Below are 12503 nucleotides of genomic sequence, written 5' to 3' on the forward strand. Positions count from 1 at the left end.
ATATTAGCTACACCCAATACTCAAGTACAATCATATTGCCTCCTAGTTGGTGCTTTTTATAAGAGAAGATGGATACTCAAATTCAAAAATAAAAATTGCATAAAGTAAAAGAAAGGCCCTTCGCAGAGGGAAGTAGGGATTTGTAGAGGTGCCAGAGCTCAAAGCGAAAAACTTAGAGATAAAAACATTTTGGGAGGTGTGTCCTTCCCACCAACGAAAATGACTTAGAGTTCCAAACACTTTTCATGCTAGATATATCATAGGTGGTTCCCAAACAGAAAACAAAGTTTATTCCTTTTTCAACCATACTTTCACTTTCCATGGCTAACCGTTTCCATGGGTGCCTTCCATACCAACACTTTCCAAGGAATTTATCATTTGACAACATAAAGTAAATTCATTTTTCATTTCGGGATTGGGAATCCCTAATACCTTTGCCTTACTCTCGTGCAATGACAAGTGAATAAACACTCATCGTGAGAATAACACATCTAGCATGGAAAATATTAGCCACCCCTCACCGCTCTGCGAGCGAAACGAACACACAAAAGAGAAGTTTATTTTGAAAATTAGAGATGGCACATACAAATTTGCTTAGAATGGAAAAATAATACCGCATATAGGTAGGTATAGTGGACTCATGTGGTAAAACTGGTTTAAAGGTTTTTGGATGCACAAGTAGAGATCATACTTAGTGCAAAATGAAGGCTAGCAAAAGATTGGGAAGCGACCAACCAAGAAACCGATAATCTCATAAGCAAGCATTAAGCATAATTAACACCGAATAATGCACAACAAGTAGGATATAACTTCATTGCATAATTACTGACTTTCGTGCTTGCATAGGGAATCACAAACCTTAACACCAATATTCTTACTAAAGCATAATTACTCATCAACACAACTCACATATCACATCATCATATCTCAAAACTATTACTAAGAATCAAGATTATTTTGTCCAATGATCTTCATGAAAGCTTTTATTATATCCTTCTTGGATATCTATCACTTTGGAACTAATTTTTAATATGTTGCTTTTGATAAGCTCAAACAAATATAAGTGAAGATCAGGAGCATAATTTTTTTTCTTTCTCTCAAATTAATTTAAGTGAAGAAAAAGAGAATTTCTTGAATTTTTTTACTAACTCTCAAATAAATCTAAGCGAAGCAAGAGAGTATTTCTTCAAAAATACTAAAGCACACTGTGCTCAAAAAGATATAAGTGCATCACTAGAGCAAGTCCATAGCTCATAAAAATTTAAGTGATGTGTAGAGAGCAATTCTAACAAGTCATGACATAATTTTGGCTCTCTCAAATAGGTCTGTTCAGCAAGTAGTCAAGACTTAAAACAAAAAATAAACAAGTAAAGACTCATATCATAGAAGACGCTCCAAGCAAAACACATAGTATGTGACGAATAAAAATATAGCTTCGAGTAAAATACCGATGGTCGTTAGAAGAAAGAGGGGATGCCACTCGGGGGCATCCCCAAGCTTAGTTGTTTGCTCATTTTTGGATAATAGCTTGGGATGCAAGGGCATCCCCAAGCTTAGGCTCTTCTTACTCCTTATTCCTTCATTCATCGTAAGATAACCCAAAACTTGAAAACTTCAATCACACAAAACTCAACGAAACATTCTTGAGATCCGTTAGTAAAAGAAAGAAAATCACTACTATAAGTACTATACCAAACTAATTCATATTTTGTTTTTGCATTATATCTATCGTATTCCAACTTTTCTATGGAAAAAACTCATCAAGGAAAACCATAGAGCCATCAAAATAAGCACACAACACAAAGAAAACAGAATATGTCAAAACAGAACAGTCTGTAGCAATCTGACTATTTCGAATACTTCTGAAACTCCAAAATTTCTGAAAAAATAGGACAACCTAAAAATTTGTATATTAATGTACTGTAAAAAATTCAGAGTTTTTCGTCACTTCTGTGATTTTTAGAAATTCTAACTCTGACGCAAAGTTTCTGTTTTTTCCAGCAAGATTAAACAACTATCACCCAAGAAGATCCTATAGGTCTTGCTTGGCACAAACACTAACTGAAACACAAAAACACAATCATACCAGTAGTATAATTGTGCAAAAACTCAAAAATAGGAAGCAAAAAGAAAAAATAAATTTTATTCATTGGGTTGCCTCCCAACAAGCGCTATAGTTTTACGCCCTTAGCTAGGCATAAAGTAAGGATCTAAGTTTTGTCATATTTATTTCGAGATACATAAGATGCCCTCATGATTGATTCATATGGTGTCCTAATTCTTTTTCTAGGGAAGTGTTCCATACCCTTCCTCAAAGGAAATTTGAACTTAATATTGCCTTCTTTCATATCAATCACGGCACCGATAGTGCATAAAAACGGTCTACCAAGAATCGTTGGGCAAGACGGATTGCAATCAATATCAAGAACAATAAAATCTATGTGCACATAATTTCTATTTGCAAGAATAAGAACATCGTTAATTCTTCTCATAGGCTTTTTAATAGTAGAATCCGTCAAGTGCAAATTTAAAGAAGATTCTTCAAGATCGGTAAGACCAAGCACATCACATAAAGATTTCAGAATTGTAGAAACACTAGCACCCAAGTCACACAAAGTAAAACACTCATAATTTTTAATCTTTACTTTGATAGTAGGTTCCCATTCATCATGCAATTTTCTAGGAATTGAAACTTCTAATTCCATTTTTTCTTCAAAAGCTTTCATCGTAGCATCAACAATATGTTTAGTAAAAGCTTTTTTTTGTTCATAAGCATGGGGTGAATTTATCATGGATTGCAACAAAGAAATACAATCAATCAAAGATCAACTATCATAATTAAAATCTTTGTAATCCAAAAGAGTGGGCACATCACTAGTTAAAGTTTTGACCTCTTCAAACCCACTTTCATCAATTTTCTCAACAAGATTTTCACCCTCCGAAATATTGGGACGCCTTCTACCTAAAGTTGACTCTTATCCAGTCCCTTTTTCATCAAATTTAATTTTACTAAACAAGGAATCAATAGAAGAAACACCAATCAGTGATCTTCATCACTTTTATGAAAGAAATCGCTAGAAAACGCTTTTTCTAAAAATCCTCTTTTAGCTCTAAACATAGCGGTTCTTTTCTTACTTTCATCCATAGAAACATAAAGAGCTTTAATTGATTCATCTACTTTAGGCACAAAAATTTTCATCTTGAGATTTTCCACATATAGAGCAATTCTATAAACACTTCTAGACAAATCATCAATCTTACTCAACTTTTCTTCTATGCAAGTGTTGAAGACTTTTTGCGTGTTGATAAATTCTTTAATATTATTCTCAAGATCAGAGGTGTTCCTATTATTATAAGATTTATTTCCATAGGAATTACCGTAATTATTAGAGGAATTACTAGGAAAAGGCCTAGGATTAAAATTACACTAGTGCGCGTCGGTCCTAAACAAACGGTTTTTTACCCCTCTCCGCGACGACATTTGGAACCGTCGCCAAGTGAGTGTGTGCGATAGGTTGTCCTTCCCACACGAGCCAGAAATCGTCAGGATAGGCCCACCTAGGACCTAGGCTGTGGCCGTGTGCGATCGAGCGAGGCATCAAAACCCTATCATCACTGGTGCGCGTCGGTACTAAACAAACGGTTTTTACCCCTTTCCGCGACGGCATTTGAAACCGTCGCCAAGTGAGTGTGGGCGATAGGGGAGTCCTTCCCACATGACCCAGAAACTGTTGGGGATATGCCCTCCTGGCACACACACTCGGCAAAATGAGGTCGTGTGCGACCGGCGAGCACTCAAATACAGAAATACGTACAGTAGTTCTAGAAAAAAAATACAATTATACATGCAAAATCATTTCCGCTCATAAGTACATCCCACACTGTCGTGGAATTGTCAGAGAAGATGTCCTAGGGTGAGGACTTAGTCATGAGGCCAACGCATCTATATGGTAGCTTGAGAGAGTTGAGCGGAATCGAGAGACGCAACACAAGACACGGATTTAGACAGCTTCGGGCCCCGGGAAACATCATCCGGTAACAACCCTACATGCTGTTTGAGGCTAGGTCTCATTATCATCACGAGGGAGTCGCCGTAAACTGGCTCTCCCAGTTATGTCTAACCCTAGAGATTATTGCTTTTTGCTTGTCCCTCTTTGGGGAGCCCTGCCCCTCCTTATATAAGTTGAAGGGGCGGGTTACATGTAGATTCCAACTCGGATTAAGACTTAACTATTCTGACTTCTCTTCATGGACTTCTTAACATCTTGGGCTTCATAACATCTCGGGCTTCATAACGTCTCGGGCTTCATAACCCCTGGCAACCCAGTTATCACTGTCTGCCGGGTTATGACTAGTGCCGGTTTATGATGGTCTACCGATTTATGATGGTGTGCCGGTTTATGATGGTCTACCGGTTTATGATGGTCTGCCGGTTTATGATGGTCTGCCGGTTTATGATTGTCTGTTGAGTTATCATCTGACTTAACTCCTGCCAGGTTATCATCTGACTTAACTCCTGCCGGGTTATCATCTGACTTAACTCCTGTCAGGTTATCATCTGACTTAACTCCTGCCGGGTTATCATCTGACTTAATTCCTGCCGGTTTACCAAGTATCAGCCGGGTTATAACTCCGACCGGGTCATACCGCGGGGTATATCCCCGACATTAGCCATTAATTTGGATTTATCCATGTTAAATTGATCTTGATCATCCTTAAATCCTTGTCATTTCCTTCTTCTAGAAAATCCGGGTCAATAGACCAACTTCATAATCAATTTGCTGACATTGGTTTGTCATAAAGAAATATTGTGAAGAATAACTAATTTGACTCAGCTCCCAATGCTTAACAAAAATATTGGTCATTGAAATACTCATCCGATCTTCAGCCGGTTAAAGAATGTAGAACTTGCCAGTTTATCATTGCCAAAATTGCCGGTTTATAAATATTGGTTGCTCTGAGTCATAACTGTTTGTTAACATCAGCTTTGAAAATATACCTCTTATATGCCTATCACTTGTCGCCCCCAAGTCTTAAGAAGGTAACGTAGTAACAGCTTAAGAATTGCTTCAATATGAATGTCACAAGCTTGAAGAAATCCAAGTTGTTCATCTCAATCACCAGTCAGAACTGAGTATTCCACATATGTAGCCCCCAAGTGCCGGGTTGTCATGCTTGCAGCAACCTAGGACTTGTAATTGCCGATGCCCATAAAAATTTCAACCAGTGTAGCCCCCAAGGGTCGGGTCATTATGCAATAATGAGCAGGGACTTTGTAGATATGATCATGTAGACTTGAACAACAACGTGTAGGCCCCAAGGGCCGGCTCAGTAAGATAATACTGAGCTAGGACTTTATATATAATTCATTAAAATAACATCATATAATGTAACTCCCATCATGGGGCTTGAACCCACGTCCACAAGGTTAAGAGCTTTGTGCTTTACTAATTGAGGAGTGGACCCTTCAATATAATAGATTAAAACTTGTATACCTTGAATTGTTTACAAGAGCAATTGGTAGCCCCCAAGGGCTGGCTCATTACAATGTGATGAGTCGGGTCTTCAATAAGTTGATGAAAAATTGACTTTGCATTAGCCCCCAAGTGCCATGGTGCATGCTGGCAGTGACATGGGACTTGCATATTTGATATAATCTCAACTTAAATAATGTAGCCCCCAAGTGTCGGGTCGTAAGCCTGCAGCGACTCGGGACTATTCCTTCAATTGGAGAATAAATCATATCCATTAATAATATAATAGCCATTGCGCTAAAGGGACTTTGAAAATCTTAATCATAATACTGGTTACCGATAGCCATAATAAAATCCATCCATGTTGGCTATTTGAAGATTTGAATAATATAATCCAATGATTTATGAGCGCATGATTCCAATGGCACAATCCAAATATATACTGGCGACTTATAATCCCAAGCCAGTCCGGGTTAATAAACACTGGATATTTTATCATCATACTGGCGACTTATAGTCGAAAGCCGGGTCGGGTCAATGAACACCGGTTTATCAAAAACATCATAAATCTCATCAAAGGAGAAAAAACTTGGCAAATAAAGCATACGAAAACTTGTAGTCAAAGCTTTTCACGGGCTGCCAGGCCCCAAATTCGAGGCTTTTCATGGGCTGCCAGGCCACTGAGTTAAACCATTTTACAAAGCCTTTTAAGATGGACCTCAATCTTTAACCAATCGTCGTTTTAACTTGACAAGTTCAGGGTCTTATGAGATTGACTTGTCAAAGTTCGGCGGGTCATGCCAGGTTTACCTGGACGGAGTGACTTACTTAAAAAAGGCAGGCTAACCCGGGGTTTTAGGTGTATACACCAGGCTTCCAAGCCGTGGCTTGATAGCCTATTACAAGTGTAGATTCTTTGTTCATTGCGATAGCAAAGAATCCCCAAGTAATATTTTGAGTTGTGCTCGACGGGTGCCTATGTTTGAATTGTTCTTTTGCAACACTCTCTTTGGCCCCTAAGTAATCTTCTGGTGTAGCTATGGTTCGGACACGACCAAGCCCCCAAGCAATTTTTCTGGTGGCCTTGCGCCGATCAAGAGGTGTAGCTATGGTTCGAGTACGACCAAGCCCCCAAGTGATTTTTCTGGTGGCCTTGCGCCGATCAAGAGGTGTAGCTATGATTTGAGTACGACCAAGCCCCCAAGTGATATTGTGGCATTGGGCCGATCAAGAGGTGTAGCTATGGTTCGAATACGACCAAGCCCCCAAGTGATATTGTGAGCTGTGCTCAAGGGGCACCCATGTTTGAGCTATGCTGCGCAACAAACTCTCTTTGGTCCCTTAATTTTTCCTGAGAACTCGAACTTTGCGAGAGATTATTCTTTTGGACCGGAAATTCTTAAACCGGATATTGAGAGCTTGAAAGCTTTGTGGGAGACAACTTTCCCTTGAGCCAGATTTTAATCCGGAATCCTTCTTTTTAAGCCAGAAATTTTTCTGACAGCCTTTTAAATGTGCACCAATATAGCAGTAGCCTCCGAAACCGGGTTATCTTCCCTTCATTGATCCGGGGTCTTGAATCTCATGATGTTTACTAAGTCATGTTTTCGTAGCCCCCGATTGTTAAGACTACTCGAGGAGTTGGCTTGAGATTCTCCATATTGGGCCATAGCATAAGATGTATATCATTGGCTTTCATAGCACGATGTGAATCCACAGAACGTTGAAGTGATTGCGGCGGTTTATGAATGATCCCGTATGAGCCATGTCAGTAACTCAGCCAATGGTTCCTTCCAACTGGCTGCTTGAAGTTCACCAAACTATAGTGGTAGCGACCTGTGCGTATGCCCATTGATCCACCCAGTGCAGACGACGGCTGATATATGATAATTTGCTCCAGAGTTGTTGGAAGAAAACCAGGCTACCCAAGCAGCGACTGGCTTTATACTCAATAAACAGCTCACGTAGACAGGTGTGGCCTGGTATGTTGATGTAGACCAGGCCTCGGGGGCGGTGATTTGCGCACGTCCATTGAACAACGAGCAAACGCGATCCCAACAAGTCGATGTGGGCCGGACCGCAAGGGCGGCAGCTTGTGTGCGTCCATTCATCATGTAATATGTCCCGGACTATTGCCAGGCGGAATATTATCATCCCGTGCTCCATACCCGTGATATAAGCCACATTTGTAATGAATAATGATCCTGTATATAAAAATATAGAAATCAAAGTAATTTGTTCTTTTATAGAAACAATATATGCTAATCAAATAAGATTAGAGAGATATCACCTGATATATTCGGATAAACGATGATCTGTATATACCGTCCTTGGATAATCTGCATCTTTCTTGATAACTGAACCGCCATCACTTTAGTCAATCCTCGACTCCTAGATGACTGAATGATTACTCAACCCTCGTAGTACTTGCATGCAGTAGTGACCAGTGATCACGCACACATACATAATAACCATACGTGCATGCGAGGTGGTTTCAATAATGGAGCGATGATGCGGAGGTGGAGCGAGTCATGGCGACATCGGTGACTCGGCGGTGTGCATCGAGGGCGATGGAAGAACATCATGGTGGTACTGGGCAACGGAAACACGGCCGATGCTGGCCGGTTTGGTTGCGGCGGCCTGCATGGGCTTGAGGTCGCAAGGCCGGGCCATGGTGATTTAAACAGGTGATTTGACGGCGGTGTTATTGGGTTGGCCTGACCCGGCACCAGAGACAACTTTGAAAATAAGGGTAGAGCCAGTGAAGATCCGATGACTCAATGTGCGGCCATTGACCTGGCGACGGACTCGGGCGACTTAGCGGGCAACAACGATTTGCTGGCGGATTGAAGAAAACGGAGACGGCCCAAGTCGCGGCGAGCCTCGGCGGAGGTGGCGGATCATCAGAGCAGTAGGCCCTGGCCCGAGCGGTGGCTTACGGCAAAGGCGAGGCCCAACAGCGGCTCACGGTGGCGGTTTAAAGCGGGGCGACGGTGGTTCAAGGAGGAAGTGGGTTGAAGTTGGTGCGCCAGAGGTGACCCTGTCGGGGCGGCCGTTTAACCTGCGACGGTTCACTGGCAACTCAGCGAATCCTGGTCCGCGGCCGGACGGACGCAGTTGCTGGTGAAGAGGCCCGCGGCCGGGCGGATCACGGTGGCGACTCAGCGAAAGCGAATCCGGGTCAGCTCGGTGAAGGCGAATCTGGGCCATGGCCGACGGGTCAACAGCTCCAAGGCGGGTCATGGCAATGACTCGGGGTAAAAATTTGCTATAGCTCGGCGACGGCGCTGGGTCATCGGTGCGGCAACTCGGTGGCGATTCAAAGCCAGAGGCCGACGAGGCGACTTGTAGCAGGGGCTTGACTCGCGACGGTTCAGCTCGACGGAGGCCGACGGCACGCGACCGTTTCTGGTGGAGTGAGGCAGACAGCGGCAGTGAGCTTGAGATCGCGGAGGCGAGGCCACTGCGGGTCAGACCCGGCCCAACATCATTGTCTTGAAGCGGATTGATGCATCTCAGGTGACACGGGCGAGGGAAGGGCCAGTTCGAGGTGTGCTCCATTGACCGTGGTAGTGGACTCGATTCGGCGCTCACCCCTGACCGAGACCAGCATACGCGGAGGTAGCCGGGCATCGCGGCTGTAACCGCAGGAGTGCCGGCGACTCAAGAAGCAGGGCAGCTTCTCTGGCGGACGACAGCAGTGCTGCGGCCATTGACGGTGGTGGCCTCGGCGTAGCTTGCTTTGGTTGTTTGGCTTTGGTTGATGCCTTTATGTGATGACACGGAAAACACACCAGTAATAGTCAGGCGTGCTCTGCTGGAATTTTTCTTCTCGGGAGTAGCAACGACCATGGACGCAGGAATTACAACTTGCAGTGTGCAGATCGGTCCGGGGCAATTTTGCACGGCGGCGAGCTGTCCGGGCGACTTACGGTCGGGCTAACCCACGGTAGAGAAAGAAACAGGCGGTTCAACGAGGTGAGGAGATGCCGTGGCCGGCTCGGAGCGGGGAATCCGGGTCATAATCTTTTCCTCCTTCAATTGCTAGTAGTTTAGGAAAAACCCTAGATGATGGTATTGGCTTTATCAACAGCTCCCAAAATTAATTAGATCTTGAACGACGAGCTGCAACTAATGCATACTAATCCACCATAGCACTTTGACTACGTGCAGCCGGATTATATTGAGACCAGAACGGATTTGACCAGAGGCTATCTGGATTCAGACGATGGAACTTTTTCAAAAGAATAAATTCGGTGACTTGACAGCTTGCTGGATCGCCATTAGCGTCGGCGGATCGTAGATAGCTGTGGCCGACGCGCGTAGACACAGCAATTCAGACTTTTCTTGAACTCAAGCCCCAATCTTATAATCTAGAGTTGATGTAGGTCTTCTGCGCCTTCTTCCTTCTCGTCCGACCGATTGCGAGCTTCTCGATCCCTAAAGAGATCCCTCGAAAAACTCAACACCACCGTGCACAAGCCCCACCACTAAACGTATCCGTTCGTATATACATCTCACACTGTCACTACAAGGAAAACGTTTGCGCAAGGTGGCGTAACGCAAACAGTTTTGAAGAGAATGTCGTGTGTGATTGTTCATTGATCCAACACGGTTTATTCCTAGAAACTATGTGCGTTGCCTTAGGTCATCGCCCATGGTGTTTTCTCATTAACCGTTTGCAATAAGAAAACCCAGTTAGCAAGCTAATTGGCCAATTAGCGGGCTAATTGGCCTATTATTAATAATCCATTTACTAATCTAATTGACATTCATATTAAGCACATAATATATTCCATTTCCATATTAAGAAAAAAAGATTTCATAATTGAAATACATCGGAGTACAACATGATATAGCTTTAGCACTCAGCTACCCCATTACACAGCTGCACCAGCAGCAAGTTTCACATGCAACATCTGGAACCTTTCGAAATCAGCATCATAGATGGTACATAGAGAGATGCATCTCATCTGGAAAACTGCTGAAGCAGAAGGCGAATATTGAGCCTTCATTCATGTTGAAGGTCGTTGCAACTTTAGGCTAGTGCCTGTGGATGATTGACCGTCCATCCTTCGACCTCTTCAGGAACACTTTAATATTGAACCATGGGTGTTGTATGAAAACTTTCCTCGCCTCCTGACCACAGAGGTGATTTGAGAGTACCATCTTGTAAACCTCGTAATTCCCATTGTTTCCTTGCAACACATATAAGGTAGTTAGTCATCAGGTTAAGTAAGGGTTCGCATGCTATCAGTAAAATATGTTGATGAAAAATAAGCACATTGCAGATTCATCAGATTAATTCAAGCCACATGGAAAACCCATTTATCCAAACCAAGCATGATTAAGAACTAGGAAATATAGCACTTGCATATGTTTCTCATGTATTAAATGCAGCCAAATTCGATTTATTCCTCACATAGTATACAATAAGAGAATGCAGCCACAACAATTGAACATCGCATTGCAGAATTGAACCAAGCAGTTAACTAAACACCACAACAAATGAACCAAACGTTAACTAAGCACCACATTGCACAATATAACATACTCCTAATAGAAGATCAGACAGTTAACTAAACCAAGCATGCTTAACAACTTGGAAATATAGCAATTGTATTTGTTTCTCATGTATTTAGTACAGCCAAATTCGATTTATTCCTCACATGGTATACAATAAGAGAATGCAGCCACATCAATTGAACATCGCATTGCAGAATTGAACCAAGTAGTTAACTAAACACCACAACAAGTGAACCAAGCCACAACAAATGAACCAAGCAGTTAACTAAACATGAATTGAACAATATAACATACTCCTAATAGAAGATCATATCAGTTAACCAAACAGTTAACTTGGAAATATTGCACCCTGAAGAATTGAACATCTCATTTGCAGAATTGAACCAAGCAGTTAATTGAACACCACATTGCAAGACATATAGAACATATACACTATAGCAGAAGATTGCATGGTGAAAGTAGATAGCACAATTCACTAGAATTTGTTAAGGAAAGGCAGTAGCTAATAAACCGAACATGGGTCCCAATAGTGAGCTAATAAGACAAGCTACTCCTCATTGTCGGAGATATCGATGACGATTGGCTCCTTGGACATGGAAGAGGGCGAGGCCTCCGCGTCGTGGGTGCCCTCGTTGTAGTGGTGAGTTTCCTGAGCCCCTCTGAGCACCAACCTGCTGGTTCTCGAGATGAGGTAAGCACGTGCACACTGAGAAAACACCTCGTAGTCTTCGTCGAAGGCACTGACGATGGCCTCGAGAAAACGCCATGAACTGTCGTTTAAAGCAGACAACCGCGTCGCGGCGTCGGCGCGCGAGGCGTCAACGGTGGCCTCGACAGTGAGGTGCTCCTCCAAGATCTGGGGGTCGGCATGAATGGCAGCCATCGCGACCTCATCCGCGCGTGTGGCCGCGATTTGCTTCTCCGCTGCCAAATGCTCCTTGAGGTCCTGGCAATACTGCGTGCACCGTGGCTTAGGCCGGCGCTTATTTGGTGGAGGGGTCGGTGATTTGGGTGGAAGGTGTCGCGCTCGCGCCGGCGGTCGGGGCATGTGGGATGTGGAAGGAGGAGGAGGATGGGGGTCGGGTGTGGATTACCTGCCTGGATAGGCGAGTCCGAGCAGCGTGAAGGAGGGTCGCCCGCGAGGAAGAGGCGGCGGCGTTGCAATCAAGGAGTGAAGGTTTCAACTTGGAAAGGAAGGCAGAAAGGGGGGAAATGTGGCTTTTGGTAAGAGGGAGGGGGCGGGGAGGTAGATATTTTCACGGAAGCCAAAATTTGGAAACGCTTCAGCCAAAAAACTGGCGCGCAAAGTGTCATCAGACACAGTCCGAAGATATTTTGTGCTGCATGTCACACGGTTGGTTACAATATACTGTGTGGGATCTACTTTATTTTTCGTCTTGATTTGAATTACATAATGGGGTCACAGCGGCCATGGACGGTGTTTGAATTGCTAGACCTTTTATCTGTAGTGATCATAAAATAATTGTTATTATTCAGGGTTCG

This window comes from Triticum urartu, chromosome 7A (assembly GCF_056163025.1).
Source record: "Triticum urartu cultivar PI428250 chromosome 7A, HENAU_Tu73, whole genome shotgun sequence".
Classification (NCBI taxonomy): Eukaryota; Viridiplantae; Streptophyta; class Magnoliopsida; order Poales; family Poaceae; genus Triticum; species Triticum urartu.